Source organism: Miniopterus natalensis, chromosome 1, assembly GCF_054644295.1.
Source record: "Miniopterus natalensis isolate mMinNat1 chromosome 1, mMinNat1.hap1, whole genome shotgun sequence".
Taxonomy (NCBI): domain Eukaryota; kingdom Metazoa; phylum Chordata; class Mammalia; order Chiroptera; family Miniopteridae; genus Miniopterus; species Miniopterus natalensis.
The window spans coordinates 44,426,067-44,444,358 of NC_142081.1; the positions used below are offsets into that span (position 1 = coordinate 44,426,067).

General features: G+C 45.0%; 1 long non-coding RNA gene across 2 annotated transcripts; it reads left to right on the forward strand.

Annotated features, from left to right (window-relative positions):
- Positions 1-272: 272 nt before the first annotated feature.
- LOC107533737 (uncharacterized) lies at positions 273-10,304 on the forward strand. 2 transcript variants are annotated; one of them, XR_015715173.1, is made up of 4 exons: positions 273-332; positions 8,129-8,211; positions 8,435-8,505; positions 8,617-10,304. It is a non-coding gene; the product is annotated as an uncharacterized LOC107533737 (long non-coding RNA). The 2 variants fall into 2 exon arrangements; XR_015715175.1 differs by having other exon boundaries at positions 8,129-8,197.
- The last annotated feature ends 7,988 nt before the right edge of the window (positions 10,305-18,292 follow it).

An 18,292-nucleotide genomic window follows, 5' to 3' on the forward strand; every position in this document is an offset into this window, starting at 1 on the left:
TCCCTCGCCCGCCCGCCGCCGCCCGCTCTCCCTCCTGCTCTCCCCGGTCTCCTTCTCCCTTTTTTTTTTTTTTTTTTTTTTGGTACCATAGAGTTGCTCTGAAAACAGAAGATAGAGGGAGTCTCGGAGCTCGCCATCTCCAGCGATCTCTACATTGGGAAAAAACATGGAGTCAGCTCCAGCAGCCCCCGACCCCGCCGCCAGCGAGCCGGGCAGCAGCGGCGCGGACGCGGCCGCCGGCTCCAGGGAGACCCCGCTGAACCAGGAATCCGCCCGCAAGAGCGAGCAGCCCGCCCCGGTGCGCAGGCAGAGCTATTCCAGCACCAGCAGAGGTAGGAGGCTGCGAGAGGGGCTGAGGAGGGGGCGGCGGGAGCCGGGGCGCGGAGCGGGGGGCGGCCGGGAGCGGGCGCCCGGGGCGCGGGGTCCGGGGCCGCGCGCGAGCCTGCAGCGGCGCCCCGAGCCCGCAGCACCCCTCTCCCCTCCCCCCTCGGCCCCCCAGAAATGTTGCAAACTTTTGCAGCCGGTTCTCCGTTTGCGGGAGGAAAGGGGGGCGGGGGAAGCGGCAGGAGGCTTGACAGCCGGCGGGCTCACCCCCTGGCTTTGATTTTTCTGCACACAGAGGAGGAAAGCCGCGTTGCCGAAATTAAATACGCTCCCCCAAAATACGGAGAACCAGAGAGTGGGGGCCCGGGAAAAAAACTTTTAAAGCGGCAGTGTCCTTTTAAGAAGGAAAAAAAAAATCTGTTTATGGCCACCTTCCTCCCCTTTTACCTTTTCTCCTCTTGACAGTTTGGGCCCCGGCTGCCCGAGCCCGGCTGCGTTTTCGATCCCCCACAGAGCTGAGGGGTGCGGGAAGAGGGAGCGACAGGGAAGCCCCTGGCGTGCAGAGGGGGCGCCCTTGGGTCTGGGGGCGGCGTGAGCACCTCTGGAGCATGGCGGTGGGCTTGGGATTTGGAAGAAGGGCTCGAGGGAGCGGGCTGCGGGCGCGCCAGGTGCTCGCCAAGTTGTCTGGCGGGCGCGGTGGAGGGAGATGCGCGAGTTCGCAGACGGGGGGTTCGAAGCCCGGCGCCGGCGCTGGCGGGGGGCGTGTGCGCGCCGGCGCGCGCCGAGGCGGCGGTCCTGTGGGGCGCTCCACGCGCTTTCGGAGCGAGCGTCTGCGAAAGCAAACAAGCCGTGAAAGAGAGCTCCGAAGGCACCCAAACTTATTTCTGCCCCGGGAATCGCTCCCTCTGTGAGCTTCCAAGGGTTTCTGCAGGAACCTGGGAATGGTCAGTGCAAGTTGAATGCTGGCTCGATAGTGCGAGCGAGGTTGCCCCCTCCCCGGGCGATTTTCACACTTCATTTCGAGTGTGTGGGTGTGGGTGGTGTGTGTGTGTGGGGGGGCTCCAGGGCCCCCTCCTTGGTTTTTCCTACTTCAAGCGCAGTGTTCGGGAAAGCTCCCTCTCTCCCTCTTTCTTAAAGGTGTCGGAACATAATGTGGGGGTTTTCTTGGGGTTGAGAGAATTATTTATTTGAATGCGCCTGGAGTTTGCAAAGAACAGGAGGAAGCTATTGCTTTAATTACTGTTGTAAATAATGTATAAATCACGCCTGTCACTCCGGAGGAAGCTGGCTCTCGCGAGCAGCCCAGGGCTGGGGACAGAGAATCGCCAGTCCCGGCCGAGCCCTAGCCCAGCGCGCCCCCTCCTCTTGTCACTCGGCTTCTGGAGGCCTTTGGGGAGGGCTGGGAAGAGGCGACTGGGGACCCCGGGAACCGCTCCCTTCCTGTCCCTGTTATAGTTGGAGGTAGAAATATGGCTGATCATGTGCTGGCTGTTTTACAGTACCCCCCCCCCCCACCTTAGCCACACCCCCTGTCCGGGCGCTTTCCCATTCACGGAATTCGAGTACAGTAAAAGCCATCAGGATGACAGACGTGAAAAACATTTAATTAAAGGCGATTTCCGAAGAGTGAACGCACCAAACCGCTGTTTGAGCGGGAGGGGTGGGCGCAGCGAGGGCCGGGAGTGAAGGGAGAGGGATGGGGCTGGGGGCCGGGACCTACCGCTAGCTCCTTGAGTTTGTGTGTGGAGAGCTTTTGGCTGCAAAGAGTATATTTAGACCCTGAGACCGTGGATTTGGAATGCCAGCGGGTTATGTAACAGGGTTAATCAGAAACACTGGAGAAAATCCCCTTCATGTGTTTCTGAGGCTTTTTTTTTTTAAAGAAGGGGGGATATATTATTTAGGAAGTCACACTGATTTCTGGTTTGAGCTGCTTCTCCCCTCGGTCTTAACCCCCCCCCCCCACCCCCAAGTTTGTTGTTAGCGTCTTCAGGTGTCATTCTTGCCAGAAGGTGTTCTTGCAAGAGATCAGGGTGGCAGGCTGCAGAACCAACTAGCAAATCCGTAACTTGCTGTTCTTGCAAATTATATAACGCTGGGGCATTCAGTACCACCCGCCCCCTGGGCTCAGCTAAAAGGGAAGAGGGACAAAGAAGGGGTGCATCTTGAACCGCTGACCTGCTGACCCATATCCCCTTGTCCCTAGAGGGTCACCCCCCACTTTTCCTTGTCCACCCCTCAGGAGATTTCATGAAGGGAGGGAGAGGAGGTAAGGCCCAAACACTCAACTCACATCCTGCACGCAGGCACTAGGTTATATAACAGTCTGAATGGAAAAAGGAAGGTCAGAGATGGAGGCATCCTTTAGCTAACACAGCAGTGGTAATAGCTTCCAGAAATTATGTGCATTTGCAGACTTTAACCTCGGATGTAGCTTCTGCTCCTCAGGGGTACTGATCTTTGTGTGTGAACTAGGGCAAAAAAGAGAGAATGTGTAAGTATGCCCGGTAGATGAGAGTGATTTGAAAATGGGAAATGTTTGGGTTTTCAGATGATGTAATGGAGTTGGCAGAATATGCAAGTCGGCTCCCAGAGTGTAAGCAGCAAGAAAATTGGAGCTGGCATCCAGTATTAATGTTGCATAAATTACAATATCGGAAAGAAATTAACCTACACACTAGGTGATTACTCCTTTTTAATACTTAAAACATAGAGGCACACAACTCAAAGGAAAAGCAAACATCATCACCTTATAATTAGCATTTTCAACCTCAAGGAAGGTTGAGTGGAATTCTTGGCATTGGGTGAAGTGGGAAGTTTCTTGATTTGGGAGATGCTTTCCTGAGAGGTTGCAGGGTTAGTGTCCATCCAGCCAGTGTTCAAAGGCCACAGAGATTGTGGTCTGGATTCTCATGACATTGAGGTGACCTTATGAGACATTACCTAAGTAAACTTAAAGCTCTTGCTAGATTCCGAACTCCTGGGAGTCCACGTGTGAATTGGCTGTTGTATGGTTTGTGCCTGAGCGTCCAAAATCCCATGTGTGACTTCATAATCTGAAGGATGGCTCCTCTCTCCCCTAAAAACTGAGCAGGGAGTGTTAGCAGTTTTAATGAAAACTGTCCCATTTTTTAGGTAGTATTAATGGTGGCTGGTGTCACTCAGTCCCATCTTTAGAAAATGAAAGGGAAAAAAGAAAGGCAAGAGGCAACATGGGAAGTAAGAATGAAGCGGAAAAAACCACAGTGAATCTTTAATTTAACAAGGCTTTCAGGGACTTCAGGGAACCATGAGCATTGTGACATAACTGTTAAGAACCTTTTTCCAGAATCTCGTTATTATATGCATGCCAGAAGCTTACATATTTTACTTCACTGAAGTTATCCTCACAGGGCCGTGTGCCACACAGTTGGTCGGAAACACCAGTGCTGAAGGTTGAATGCTTTTAGGGCAGGCCAACCTAAGGGAAAAATCGAAACCAAAAGATGAGATTAACACTGAAAAGCTCAGTTGGGTTGAGATTGAACCCCCTGGAAGCTCAGTTTAAATTTATTTAAAATCAGTTAACAAAGCCTATAGTTTATTTGTAGCCCCGAGGAATTCTAGAACCACACACATCTTGACTTTGAAAGTGTTTCGCCTCCACTCCCCCCTTCAGTCTTAGCTGATTCACTTTCGGATAGGATGCTCTTGCCTGGCAATTTAGCACCCTTTCTAGAGACTGACTCTCAGATCAAGTTTTCTTACATGGACCTAGCTCTCCACAATAAACAATTGATGCCCCATAGTTTAAAAGAGATGCTGGCTGGGATAAGAATCCTTTGCCAGAGGGATGGAATAATTATTTTTTAAACCACGGGACTTTAATTTTCCAGTAAATTGCTCATAAAAACATTTATAATTATAACCTCTAAAAATGTAATGGAATAATTTTAGAAAATGCATTTGATGATATTTATGATAAGCTTTTCTGTTGCTTCCCTCTTATTTCTTAAAAAGAATTGAATTATTAATCCAGAAGTCAAATCTTCAGTGGCTAAGAACATTTATAGCAGACTCTTTTTATGTTAGTCACCTGCTGGAATTTCCCAAAGCCTTCTGGCATTATGAGGAGCCCTTGGCTTTAGAAAACATCTCTGTTTCCAGCATTGAAGTATGGAGCCCGTGTGGAAGCCCCCTAACCATGAGGCCTGTAAGCTCGTGTTTTCTAGGCAGCAGAGGTGCTGGTTCAATACGCCTAAGTGAGGTGCAGGGAGGTATGAGAATGTTCGCTGCAATAGTTGTGCCTCCAAATGAAAATGTTCCATGAATTTTTGGTGACAACTGAATCACTTTGGGAAGCAGACTGACCCCTGTCCATCAGAGCTGACCTTTGGAATGTGTTGAGACAAGCCTGTGGGTCTCCTTGAGTTAAGATGCACCCTTTTCTCCCATTTTGGGGGGCAGTTCTCCCACCTTTGCCTTCAGGAAGTTGCGGTGCGCCCGGCCGGGCGTGGCTTAGCGGTTGAGTGTTGACCTGGGATCCGGGAGATCACAGTTCAGTTCTGGGTCAGGGCACATGCCCGGGTTGCGGGCTCAGTCCCTAGTCGGAGGCCTGCAGGAGGCAGCCGATCAATGACGACTCTCTCATCATTGATGTTTCTTTTTCTCTCTCCCTCTCCCTTCCTCTCTCTGAAATCAATAAAGATATATTTAAAAACAAAAACCCCCACAACTTAGTTTTAAAAAAAAAGAAAAGGAAGTTGGGTTGTGATGTTGGAAGGACAGACTGAGTTGGATGTCACTGGAAATTCTTTCGCATGGTATGTTCTCTGCAGCATGTGCTGCTTTTCCTGAGTGTGCTCTTTCTTTCCCTTCCATCTTCCAAGTCTGCTTGATGAGCTGTGCTTCTTAGCTTAAATATGTACTTTGGTGTCTGTAGAAGCAAAATGCGTAACTACATTTTAGGTGTCTGGGGAGAGTCATAATGTTACTGCCCCACATGCCAAGGCTTTTTTATAGAAAATGCAGCTCTCCTCATACAATGTTTCCTGCGCTTACCCTCTTTGTCGCCCATGAGCCGGTGTGAAGGGACTGTGAGGTAGACATCATGCACTGCCTCAAGGGGATTCCTGACCCGTTCAGCCCACATTAGTGGTGAGTTCTTCCAGAGCGAGAAGAGGCTGCTTTGAAAGGCCTTCAGAGTCTAGGCCCCTAACCTAGAGTGTGGAATGCTTTTGTGAATACAAAGACTGTCTTCCTTGCTGAGAATCTAGGAACAGCCTCCCTTTCTTTCTTTCTCTTTCTCTCTCTTTCATCTATTATTTTTTTTAAATTGTTTTGTTTTTATGTGTGTGTGTTTGTATTTTATCTCATATGTGATGGTGATGGGAAGTGTTGGTTTGGAAATGAGCTATTAAATTTTTCACCCATTTTATTAAGCTTTATGTTAAGAAAAATAAAATTGAGTCATTTTGAATTACTGCTTCAAAAAAACTCTTCAGATAATTAGTGTTTGAGTTTTGATTAATTTTAAGTAAACCATGATTTTTCTATAAGGATACTAAGGTGTGTTACTTACGGTTTTTTTTTTTTCTTTTGGGCAAACAGATTAACCAGATTTTTTTTTTTGGTCTTTTTCTTATTGAATATATATTTTTAATGGTTTATCCCCTTTTCTACCCTAAAAGGAACATTAAGGATGTAACTGAACCTTTCTTTGAGGTTTGAGGATCTTACTGTGCTACAGGGTCACTGTTCTGAGGATGAGTCCTGATTGTACATTATAGAACTGTAAGTGGGGACAGAGCCAGAGATTGGACTAGATCCGTCCTGATCCCATCTTGGAAATTATTGCGGTTTTTGTTTTCTTTTATCCATAATAGCAGTATGTTTTGTTATTTTTCCCTTATTCTTCAAGTTGCAAGTAGCAGAATAGAAATTCACTTTAATCATTTGATTCTGATTAATTGAGGTTTTTACTTTATGGGAAAATTTCAACCCAAGCCTAGAGCCATAATTTTTTCTCTGGAGTTGTAGAGGATGCAAAATCATTCTCAGATATTCGGGAGGGCTATTGTATTCACAAATAAGCTATGCACTGTAGTATTGGTAGCATTGTGTAAGTACTCCCCGTATGATAGTAGATAGAAATGCCAGCTAATTTTGCCTCTTGCTCAGATATGTTCAAGGCATATCTTTGGTAAAGTGTTCCATAAATCTGGAAAGTTAGGAAATTCAAGGGTTAGAAGGAAGATGTTAAAGAATATCGATAAAGAACACTTAGATTCCCCCCAAAGAAACTCTTTTTCCAAGCCTAGGCCTGTGCTCCCTGGGCCAGTAAGGAAGGCATCCCTGGGACCACACGGGCAGAGGCTAACTTTCCCAGGGCCCTCCCACTCAACTTAATGATAGTCTGTGGTTATCTTTTGATATCTTGGATGCCATAGTGTTGGGAATTCAGCTTGGGAGTCTTGCTCTTCTTTTGCGACGTCCCAATTACTTATTTAGTTTTTGCTTTTGTAGTAAAAACATCAAGGAGATTGTGTAAAGAAATCCTTAGAAGCAGGGATCAGGGCATGGTGAGGAATACCTGTGCAGGAGCCATGGTTGAGGCAGGCTGACTGTGCTCTGGTTTTTACATGCTAATGTTAACAGGAATTATAGGTAACAATTCCCTTGTGCTGATGGAAGAACATTTTTTCCCCCTAACAGATGTTTATGGCCCTAACTGACACGTCATTATTGCAAACTGTCTTATCATATTACGTGCTCTGGCACATTGACAATGCGTGGCGCTGTGGTTTCCTGGTGATTATCTTGTCCACAGAGCTAAGGCTTTGGTGGCCAGCTGGGGAACCCTTTACAGTGTCCCCTGACAGCTGAGAGTGCAAGTACCCACATCCTTGAAAGGACTGAAGGACTCCAGGCTGCCCCAGTGCTGTGTTCTCTGAAGCTCAGTCAGAGGCTGGCAGTGAGCAGGAAGAAATATGGTATAGAAGATGTATCAGCTCCCAGCCCCGCGTCATCTCTCATAGTGCGGTTGGGCATTTGAGTTTTGATAATGAACTAACAGTTTTTAAATTATTAGGAAGTTCCTAGGTCCATGACCAGACTATAATAGGTGAAACTCTTTGGGGTACAAGGAAGGGTGCCACTTAGTCTACGATCCTCAAGCCTGTGAAAGAGGCAGCACACTGTTAAAAATACCTGGCTTACTTTGGGGGAGGATTTGGCTGAATACTGATGAAGTTTATGAAATATGAATGCAGCGAAGTTGCTGTACGTAAGTGGTAGGCGTGTGTGAAAGAAGTAAGAAGAAATAAAATTGTGTATAAATGACACTCTGAAACTTGATGGAATTGTATACGTGACAAGAATGGTGACATTTGGGTCTGTGCTTAATGGGGGAAAATAAACTGGCTTAAAACCTATATGTCAAACTAGATGTGGGGATGAAAATTACTGAATATGAAATCATTTGACTTATTTTATAAGCAAAGAATGCCACTAAGGATAAACAGGCAGGCTGCAAAAAACAGAGGTGGAACAGAATGGGGGGGGAAATGAGGGACCAACACTTAAATTTGTAATGAGGTATGGTAATCACTGTTTTAACTAATCCAGAATATTAACGGTGCTGCTAGGTAGAGAATTAGTTATAGCCAAACAAAAGGCATAAATATGAATTTTAGGTTGTTTTGGGAGAAATCCTCTTGATCCCCAAAGTATAAATGCATGTACTGAGAAGCAAAGCTGCACGCGATGTAATTTTTTCTGTCTTATCCTGATTAATTGACAGCCACTGTATGCCTCTTTCCTGAAGGTGACTTTACAATCTCCAGACACAGACATTTCTCTCAGAAGTGGAGTGAAGGAAGAACCACAAGCTAAAGTGTGATTCGCTGGGTGAAGTATTTTGGGGAAAAGATAAGAGTGGTGAAAATAGGGGAATGGAGTAGTGCATACAGAGATTAAGAATGCCTGTCTGGGGCTGGGGAGTGGGGGCTGTGAATGAAGGAAGTGAATCTCTAGAGGGAAAAGAGCCTTCTGTGCAAAAGAAAATTAGCATTGCCTCTGAAATGGCTGGGAATGTGCCTTTCTAATTTTAAATTATCTTTAACAAGGGCAGTGAAAAGAGGAAAAGTTGACACTTTGAGAAGTTATGATGAACTTGTCGAGAATGCCAATTGACAAAGGCAGGTAAGGGAATACTTGGGGAAACAGAACCAGAACAGTTCTGAAGGGCACGGTGATCTGCTTCCTAGTGTGTGGAGGAAATCAGCTGGCGTGTTTATTGACTCTTCCAATTAGTTTTAAAGAAACCTGAAGAACTGGACAAAGACGGAGAAAAGACCACCAGATGTGATTCTGCCCTTCCAGAAGATCATCCCATACAATCAATGCCAGTCATGGGGAGGAGCTAGAAGTTAATGGATTTTCAACATACAGATCACAGAAGAAACAGGATATATTTAGCAAGTCTACAAACTCTTCAATAAACTGCATTGCTTTTTGTTTTCACTGTACAGTTATAAAACCAGTGGATGGTAAGAAGGCCACAGTATAGCATGTACTCCTAGGAACAAACGTTTGTGTGATGGGGACGTTATGTCTGAACAGACAGGGCAACGGGGAGGGTGAACTGCTCATAACTCTCAATTGTCCAGGTAATGAAGCATTGGGAAAGCAGAGGCAAATGAAATCCTTCGATAATCAAAAGTGATTCTTCTTTTAGTGACTGTGTTAGTTGACTGATGATGACAAGTGAGAAATGGCCAGAGGTGTATTTTACCATTTCTGGCACTCACGAACCACTCCTGATGAACACAGTTATGCAGAAAGTGGACAGTTTCTATAGACCTGGCTGTCAACCCAGAAGATGTAAAATTTCACAGTGTGAAGGATGAAGGTTGAAGATTAGTGAGGTTCTACGACTTCCATGAGGCCCTGCAGAGAATCAGCAGGAGAACTGATGCTACTCTGAAAGGGCTCTTGAAATTTCTAAAGCTCGCATTCTAATCTTGAGCTTGGGGGTGTATGTTACATATGCAGTGCTTACTCTATGATAATATATAATAGAAATAGCTACAGATATATGGTGCTGCCACTGCTTATGTTTTATTAGAATAAAGCCTGGCTGAGCCAGAAGGGGCCTGTGAATCAGCTGGCCTGGCCTCTTGTTTAAACTGATACCCCGAGATCTAACAATGCGTGTGAGGCCTCGCTCCTAGTGCACAGTGAGGCTGTGACTGCAGCACTAGTCTTCCACTTCCTTACCTAATATTAGTTCCTTCCACTTGTGTGCTGTGCCAGGATGCTCAGAAGCTCCAGTACGGTGCAATATGGAGTTCCTGCCTCCCAGGAAACCCCCCGAGGATACTGAGATGCACATGAGTTAATCTAGCACTCGGTAGTGGATATGTATGAAAGAAAGTGTGAGGTATTTTGGCTGTTTATCAATAGCGGAACATTGTCAGTAATTGTTATGTTTTTAAAATTCCACTGGTCATTTTCATTTTTAATTAAAAATTAGCCAGAGAGCTTGCAGCTGTGCCAGTAAAGCCGTTCTAAAGCACAGCAAAAATAGTGCTTGCGTGTCATGGTCTGGCTTAGTGGAAAGTAAAATACAGGACATGGAGTTGAGCGTCTTGTAGTCAGTGCTTGCCGGAGTTAGACGCAGCCAGGGGTGCAGTGGGAGAGGATGTATCTGCGCCGCAGTCCTCTTGCAAGGCAGACAGTTTAAAGTTGTGCCTTTTATGAGGTGCTCAAGAGCAAGTCTGCAAGTGGAATACTACATAGCCAGTGAAAATCATATTGTACTAGAAGAAAAATATTTATTAACGGGAAAATGTTTATAATCTATTGCTTAGTGAAAAGTCCCAGCTTCCATAGTGTTGTGCACAGAACGGTATCCTCTTTGTAAAAACTACAGTGTGTGTATGTGTATACGTGTGTATATAATACACACATGATATTTGAATATATGTGTGTATGTGTATATGTGTGTATATGTACACATGATATATATGTATATGCATGTATATATATGCACACACACATACATATATACCTATTAACATGGACCTACATATACCTAAGTGATGAAATTATAAAGTGGTCATCTCTTAATGGTGGAATTATCTACGAGTTTCTTTTTTCTCTGTGCTCTTCTGAATTTCAGTTTCCTGCATGTATTGCTTTTGTAACTAGAAAAAAATAAATTTTAATTTAAAAAAAACATTGTTTGTGTGTCATGAAACTGGGGATACCTTGAAGGAACTGATTTTGAACTTAGCATGTTGCACAGAGTATTTCAACATTTCAGGATGAGCCAAGTTTACGGCCTAAAGAGCAAAACCTTTGACAGTCACGTTCAGCCAGAAAGACAGGGTCATTCAGCTTGAATGTGAAAAGGAGTGTCCTAATATTGGTTTTTCTTGCCCCTCTAGGGCATTGTCCTTCAAGTGTTTATACTGTGACCTACAATAAGGAAATACTGCATCGTGAGCCGGCACAGACACACACACACACACACACACACACTTGAAATAAAGTTTTCACATAAAATATTTAAGCTTTACCTGTGATAGTTATTTTTGCTCTATTATTTAAAGACAAAGTATAACTCACAAGCCACCAAACTGATTTTATGATCTGTTTTGGGGCTATTCCTGCAGTTTGTAAAACCTTCTCCTGGGCATGAGGTAGAAGTAGCCTTTCATGGGAGGGAGGAAGGAGGTAGGGGAAAGGGAGGGTTTACACAGTAACTGATGTTGAACTCCAGATGTTCCACATAATGATTTCAGGGAGGAGGTGGGGGAGGGAAAATAATATAAATAATTATTATTTGTAATCATACAGTATCTCTATGCCACATTTAGCAAATGCTCATTAATATCCTATTACGTTTGGGCATGCTTCTGCCCAGACTGGCTTAGAATGTAAATTCTGGGACCCCCTTTGCTTGGAGTTGATGTCACTGTGTAAAAGCAGGAGGGTGGCATTCTTTCATTCAACAAATCTTTGCTGAGCACCTTCCATGTGTCAGGCACTGTGCTAGGCTCTGGGGATGAAGCAGCAAACAGGTGAGGTCAGAGCCCTGCCTTCCCAGATCTTCCATTCTGGTGGTGGTGTTTCTCAGTGTAGCCTCCTGTCTGGGTCACCTTTGACCAGATGCTTCTGATGGTTGTCCTCTAAGTGCATCTTGGGCTGGCCTTTTTCACCCCTATTCCTTCTGTATTGCTTCTTCTTTCCCCCGCCCCTCGTTCACCCACTCTCCCTTATCTATTATGTCACTGTCTCTCTTTGCTTATTTAAATCCTACATGCATGTTAGCTCCAGATAGGATACACCCTCTCCCTCCCACAGTTCCCATGACCCTGTCTTTTACAGTAGTCAGTTGTGTGGGCCTTTTTCATTCAATCAGCATGTAACCTCTTCCTTTGCAAGGCTCCTTTATGCTGTCTTATAGTGTTATTTCCTGGGTAGGAGTGTAGTCACCCCCAGGAGAGAATGAAAGGGAGGGATGGAGGGAGAGAAACATTGATGTGAGAGAGAGACATCGATTGGCTGCCTCCTGCACATGCCCTGTCCAGGGCCAGGGAACCCTGCAGCCCAGGTACATGACCTTGACCGGGAACTGAACCCAGGACCCTTTCTTTAGTCCATGGGCTGACTCTCTAACCATTTGCCACACTGGCCAAGGCAGGGATTATTGCTTTACTCCTGTACAGCGCTGGCAAAAAGCAGGTGCTCACTAGCTGTGCACATAACCTCTCCCACATTGCCCCGCAGAGCTGTTTGCTTCCTCAGTAGATTCAGCTCCGCACTTACCAACACTGCAAGCCCAGCTTCTACTGCTCATTCTTCCAGCTGGGCCTTGGATTTGGACCTGGCCACCCTTGTTCATCCCACTTCTGTTTGCCTTGGATCCACCAAGCCTCCTCTCAGTGACAGGTTCAAGCCTGTTCCAGTCTTGAGCAACTCAGATCAAGGCTGGATGTGTTGGGAGATGGCATGCATGGTTGTTACAAGCCTGCCATGAGTGAGACAGACCGAGGCCAGAGGCCCAGGTGTGCTGTGTGTGAGCTGTGTGACCTTAGGTAAGTTCATTAACCACTAAGTCTGTTTCTTTCATCACCTGGAAATTGAGGATGATGATGGTGCTGACTTCCCAAGGTGGTGAGAAGGTCACAGGATTCTGCCTGTCGCATCCCCTGGCAGGTTGCCTGGCACACGTCTAGTGTGGTGGTGATGACGGAGGACGTATAGGAGCAGTGGGGCCCTCTAGCCACCTCTCCCTGTGTCCTCAGGTCTTTAGCTCCCTTTGCATGGAGCATCTCCCTTGGCTCTGATTGGCTGCTCTGTGAAATAAGTAGGAGTTCCAGGGCATCCGAGTCTAAAGACTTTCCTTTTACTGCCAGTTTCCTTTCCTGGACTGCATCCTGCCCCAGTCCCTCAGCTCAGCTGCCATTGGATGGATCCTGCCAAGTGAGGTCAGATCACCTAAGTTCAACCCCATCGGCCACTTGTTGACTTCCCTGAGGCTACACCCCACACCTTGAGCTGAGCTAGAGGAGGACCCATGTCTGGCTGCCCCCTTCTATCCTGCCCCCACTATTCCTGTGGTACCCTCTGGCTGCCCCCTCCAGTCACTGAGGCTGGGGGAGCTCCCTCTTTTCCACTGTGCTCCCCTGTTCTCTCACACCTCATTTTGCAGCAGCCCATCGTTCCTTGCCCTCCCTACCCTTGTACTCACTTTCTCCTTGCTGCCACAAAATCACATTGGAGTAGCTTGTCTGCAAGGGTTCCATTCAACTTGTTCTACATTAATGCTCCACTATGGTGACCCACTGCTGAGTCTTTCACTTGTAATGTAATCTAATAATTTACATGCACTTTGCAAGCAATACTCTCAGAGTCTCACAACCTGCTTGAAATTGCTCTGCTGTTACAGTATTTGAGCTGATGAGAGAGCAGCGAGAGAAAGAGTAGTTATTGGTACACAATGGAAGTGGGTAAACCCAGGAAAATAATGTTAGCACAAGGTAAGGGTGTGCTGATGGATTGTAATATCCTTTCTTGGAGAACTTGCTAAGAGTCTTTTATTGATTTTAGCTTGTAATTAGCCTAGGATAGGTCAAAGTGTAGTAGGTGTAGAAGCGTAGCAAGCTAGAAGCTGTGAACCAAGAGCTGAATCCTGTCTTTGTGGGATGCTGTGAAATGCTTTAGTTTTGATATACTACACGACTTTTATAGGACTAATTGGCACTGTGATTGGGCTGTTTTATTTCTGCACTCAAACATGTTGGAAGCTGATTCTAATATGCAGTAGTAATGAAAATAGAGTAACGCTGTAATAATGCTGCCATTGTAAAGTGAATTACACCATTAAGCATCTATTTTGTCTAATTTGTATTGTGATAGTGTGGGTGATACACAAATACGGACTCAGTTAGAGTGGTTGGTTTTTAAGAAACAGACTCTAGCTGAGAAGCCCCAATCCTATAATATTAAACAGTCAGTAAATGAAAATAAGCCCTTGTTCCATGACAAAGTGAATTTGTGTATATTTAAATATAATTGTGTATATACATATGCACACACACACATACATGTATGTGTATATACACACACACACAAGCACAGGCACAGAGGCATATTGTGCCAGTCAGGCAGATCAAGAAGATATATAACTGTGTCATAAAAATGCTTGCCTTGTGTTGCCTTTTAACAAGTAGGCTAGTCTTCAGGGGCCAGGTATCAGCTATGGCAGGCCAAGGCAATAACAGCATCAAGGCCAGGGTTGAAAAACAAGTTTTGTGTATTTGTTTCAACCTCTCCATCCTCATTACTATGTCTGAGAATTTTCAGTAATTGATATTCCTTAAGTTTGGGAAGGAGCACTAAGGGCCAAGGAACTACGGTCACTATTTTGTCATTTGTCTCCTAAGGATGGAGACAAACAACTTCTTTCACAATAGATAGAGGCATATTTTTATGCCTTAGGTCATAAGCTAACCCTAAGAGCAGAAACAGGATCCGAGAAGGCAGCATCAAATGAGGCCGCTTGCCCAGTGGGACCTATAAATTAAAAAGTCCAAGAATGTGTTACATTTTGACTTGGTTCCAGTGACTTTATCCCGTCACCGCCCAGGAGCCCTGTAATTGCCCAAGAGTTTCCAACCATTAGGGTGGTATCTCCAGGGAGATCCTGAAGATTTACCTGGTTCATCTCTAGTCTGGATTGCTTTCTTCCTGCCTCTTCTTGTTTTCCTGCATTGCCATCCAGAAGGGATTTTACTGGGAGCCTCCATCTCTCCCTTGCTCTTATTTCAGTATTTGCCTCTGTAGCATTGTCAACACCACCACTTGGTAATCCAGAACCTCAGAAAGACCTTGTTTAAAGAGTTGAGATCTTATGTAGTTTAGAATACATTTAACTTTCATATACATAATGCTTACTCTGATGACCAAAATGTTGAAAATAAATTTGCTTTGTAAACCACTATGCACTCCCCTTATCTCAGTGCATAGTTTAAAAGGATGATTTTAAACTCCATGAACATTTGAAGGGAGAGCACATAGCATCGATCAATGCCTGGCATCTAGATTAAAAATATATTCAGTGGAGAAATTTTATTGCAAACCTCATTGAAAAATATCAGTATCGTATTGTGTCTAATAAAATGTTATAATGAAAATTACCATGGTGTTTGACAACATTCCTTTATTAATTGGTCTTTTCCATTATTATTTTCTTAGTAGCAAACACACTCTGGTTTTATTGCTCATTAGTTATATAGTCCTTATTGAATTCACATTTTGCTGCCTCAGCTGTGTTTATCTTCTCATCGGTCTCAGTTCCTCCAGGGCAGTGTTGTAGACTGTCTTGAGTCTTCTGTCCCATATCTCTGTCTTTTACTTGAGCATTCAGTGAATGCCCCTGGGATGCTAATGACAGTGCAATTTAGAATCAGTATATGAAAGATCAGCCAGTTCAGGGGAAAATGGGATGAGGCAAGATAATCTAATATTCATGGAAAGTTTCAGATATTTAAAGGTGATGCTATACATTGTCTCCTTTCATTGATCCATCAAGTATTTATTGAGCACTTACTATGTGCACGGTCCCATGTTGTTTAATGGAGGTACAAAGTTGAATAAAGGGAATTCATAGGCAGGAAAGACAAATTAACTTGTAATTTCACAATATGTGAAGAGTGCTATACTAGAGATTCTTACAAAATAGCGTGCAGACAAAGGAGAAAGCCCTTCATGAGGAGTCAGGGAAAGTTCACTGAAGTGGGTACCTTGCCTACTTTTTGGGGAAATGGGGACAAATTTGCCTAGAAGGCAAAAAGTGAGGATATTCTGGGCTACGTTACACAAGGGGCAAGTTCATGGCATACAGGTAGCGTGAATGAGGTGCGCAGCTTCGCCTAAGCATGGAGTGGCTTGGTGAGGATTAGGAGGTGTGGTTGGAGACGGTAGGCAGGGGTCAGGCTGAGCACTTTGGACTTTTTCCTGTGGCAAATTTTTGAGCATGTGAAAAATACCTGTTTTTTTTCTTGGTAAGGTATTTAAGTATGTTGAAGTTGGGATAGAGGATTGACAGTGTCGATAAGGAGCCGAGCTAGGTGATCTTTGTGATAATTCTCAAGAGACATACCGCAGGCTGGGACTTGAACGGTGAGGAGGTAGGCTCAGAGGGAGAATTCCCAGAGGGTGGTATTGGAGGGGCATGGTGAGGCAATGAGGGGAGTCTCTCCGGGAGGTGGTGGGGTTACTGGCTGGAACGCCTTGGTGTGGGATGAGGAGGGGAGAGGCATGGGTTCCACTTTGGGTGGGGAGTTGGAGGTGCCAGGAAAGGAAGGATTTGATGGGCAGTTGGAAATGTGGGTCTGGCAGGGATCATTAGTCTGTTACCTGTGGAATTAGGGGGAAAGTATTTTAACAAGAGTCTGGAGCTCAGAAGGGACAGCTGGGCTGGAGACATGATAGAGCTGCATTTTTGACAGGCAATTGGAAGGTGAAATTTTTATATCAGGTCATGTTCATGGATTTTGAAGTGATATCAGGAAAAAATAAGCCTAAGGCCCAAGTGGATATGGTCGAGAAAGTAAAGGGTATGGATTGGTATAGTGACAGAGACAAGTATCTCAGAAAACTGGCTTTAGACCTGGACATACTACATTTACATAAAGACATAAATAAAATGAATGTGTTAAATCCAGAGTGTGGGTCTGATATATTTTGCTGCTTCGGGTTGCATTGAGTTGTATGTGCTTTGATGGTGGTCTCCTTCTCAACGTGTCTAATTGATGATTGAGTTACTGCCTTTTTTTTTTTTAACTTTCTACACAGCCCAGCATTGATTTATCCTGTCTCTAAAGGGAATCTGCCTCACAATTGGCAGGACCTCAAGGCTGGGAGAAATGGAATGAATAGTGACTGTGGAGAGGTCTCCACCTTGCCCTTGGAGAAAGGCTTCCTGGGAGAGAAAGTTGAAAGAGGGTCTTGAGAAAGGCTGTCAGATCTTCAAAGGATGGGTCTAGCCATGGGAAAATAATTGGAAGATTTTTTTAAACTTTTAAACTTTTTTAGTTGACCAGGAAGAGAAAAAGCGCACAAGTGTTTACTGGCTGGTGGATGACGATGTCGATTATGATTATAGTGGGATTGCCAGTCTGTGCTTCTGGCCCTTACCAATTTCCAGGAGGCTCTCACGTACGCAGTAGCCTCTGGAGGTCCTGGGAAGACATTGGTAATGTTGCAGTTCACAGAGGGACTGGAGAAGTGTTGTGTAATGAGGGAGACCTATTGACTTAAAACAACTTGTATACCTATAGGCTGAACTTATCTTTAACTCCAGCTAGTGTGACAGGAGGGGTCTTTCTTTGCCTGTTGGAAGGGCCACCATCCCTTTGCCTTCTGAGGCGGTAGCCAAGCTCCTTATTGTTTGCAATGAGCTCTGACTAAATACCTTCCCTGTAGATCTTCCGCTAATATGTCATATGAATTATGTGTGTTATCTCTGTGCTGTGAAATTAGAGACCTTCACCCACAGTGTGGTAAGTAGATTAAAATGAAAGCCTGTTTTTTATGGTCTGGGGGAAACTGGGCAGATATCGGGGAACTATTTTGTATGTGTTTGATCTGACAGTGGGGAGGCCTTGGGATGCCAGTGTCTTCTAAAGCCTGAAAGCTGAGCTCCGGCTGGAGTTTTCTTCAAAGGGGTTTATATTTTATCCCTTGGCACTTCTGAGAGGGAAGGAAGGTTGGAGTGGGTGATTCTGCAGTGATTCTTTTCTTGCTGCTGTTTTCTTCTCAGCCTTTTTAACTTTGCAGAAAGCCCTTCCAGTTCTACGGTCAGACCCCATTTGGGACGTTGGTGGCCAAACAGTCCCCTTTTGTTAAGCGAGCGTCCTATTTTTGTTTCTCTTGAAAGGTGCCCTTCAGGACAGCAGAGCCTTTATTTGGGCTGTTTAGAATCGAGCCCTGGAGAAACCAAAACAGAAATCATTCTCTACCCAGGCCAAGTGCCTCCTTTGCCTAGCGAGGCAAAGCTAACCCCACAGGAGATGAAATCTAACCAGCTGGTTACCTGAGAACCACCTTGGGGAGTTCTCCAACTTGACTTCTCTCTGTTTGGCCACTGTCCCAAGAGCCAGTGAAAGCTGAGGTTCATGGCCTTTCTCTGCAGAGATGCAGAAGAGTAGTGGCTCTAGGTGAAGAAGCCTAGATTCAGTTATGTTTTAAAGGGCCCTGTATCAGCTTGCAGAATTCTAAGGATCTATAAGGATCCTGAATGGAAATGGGTGACAGAAGATATTTATGACCATAAATCTAGTTGTCTTAGGGTGGTGCGATTTTTTCTTTATTGATCAAACTTTCAATAAGTTCACTTTATTCAATTTATGTATATTTTTTTAAAAAAGAAGGTATCCATAGCTTTAACCCACCTCACATACTTCTGTTATTCCTG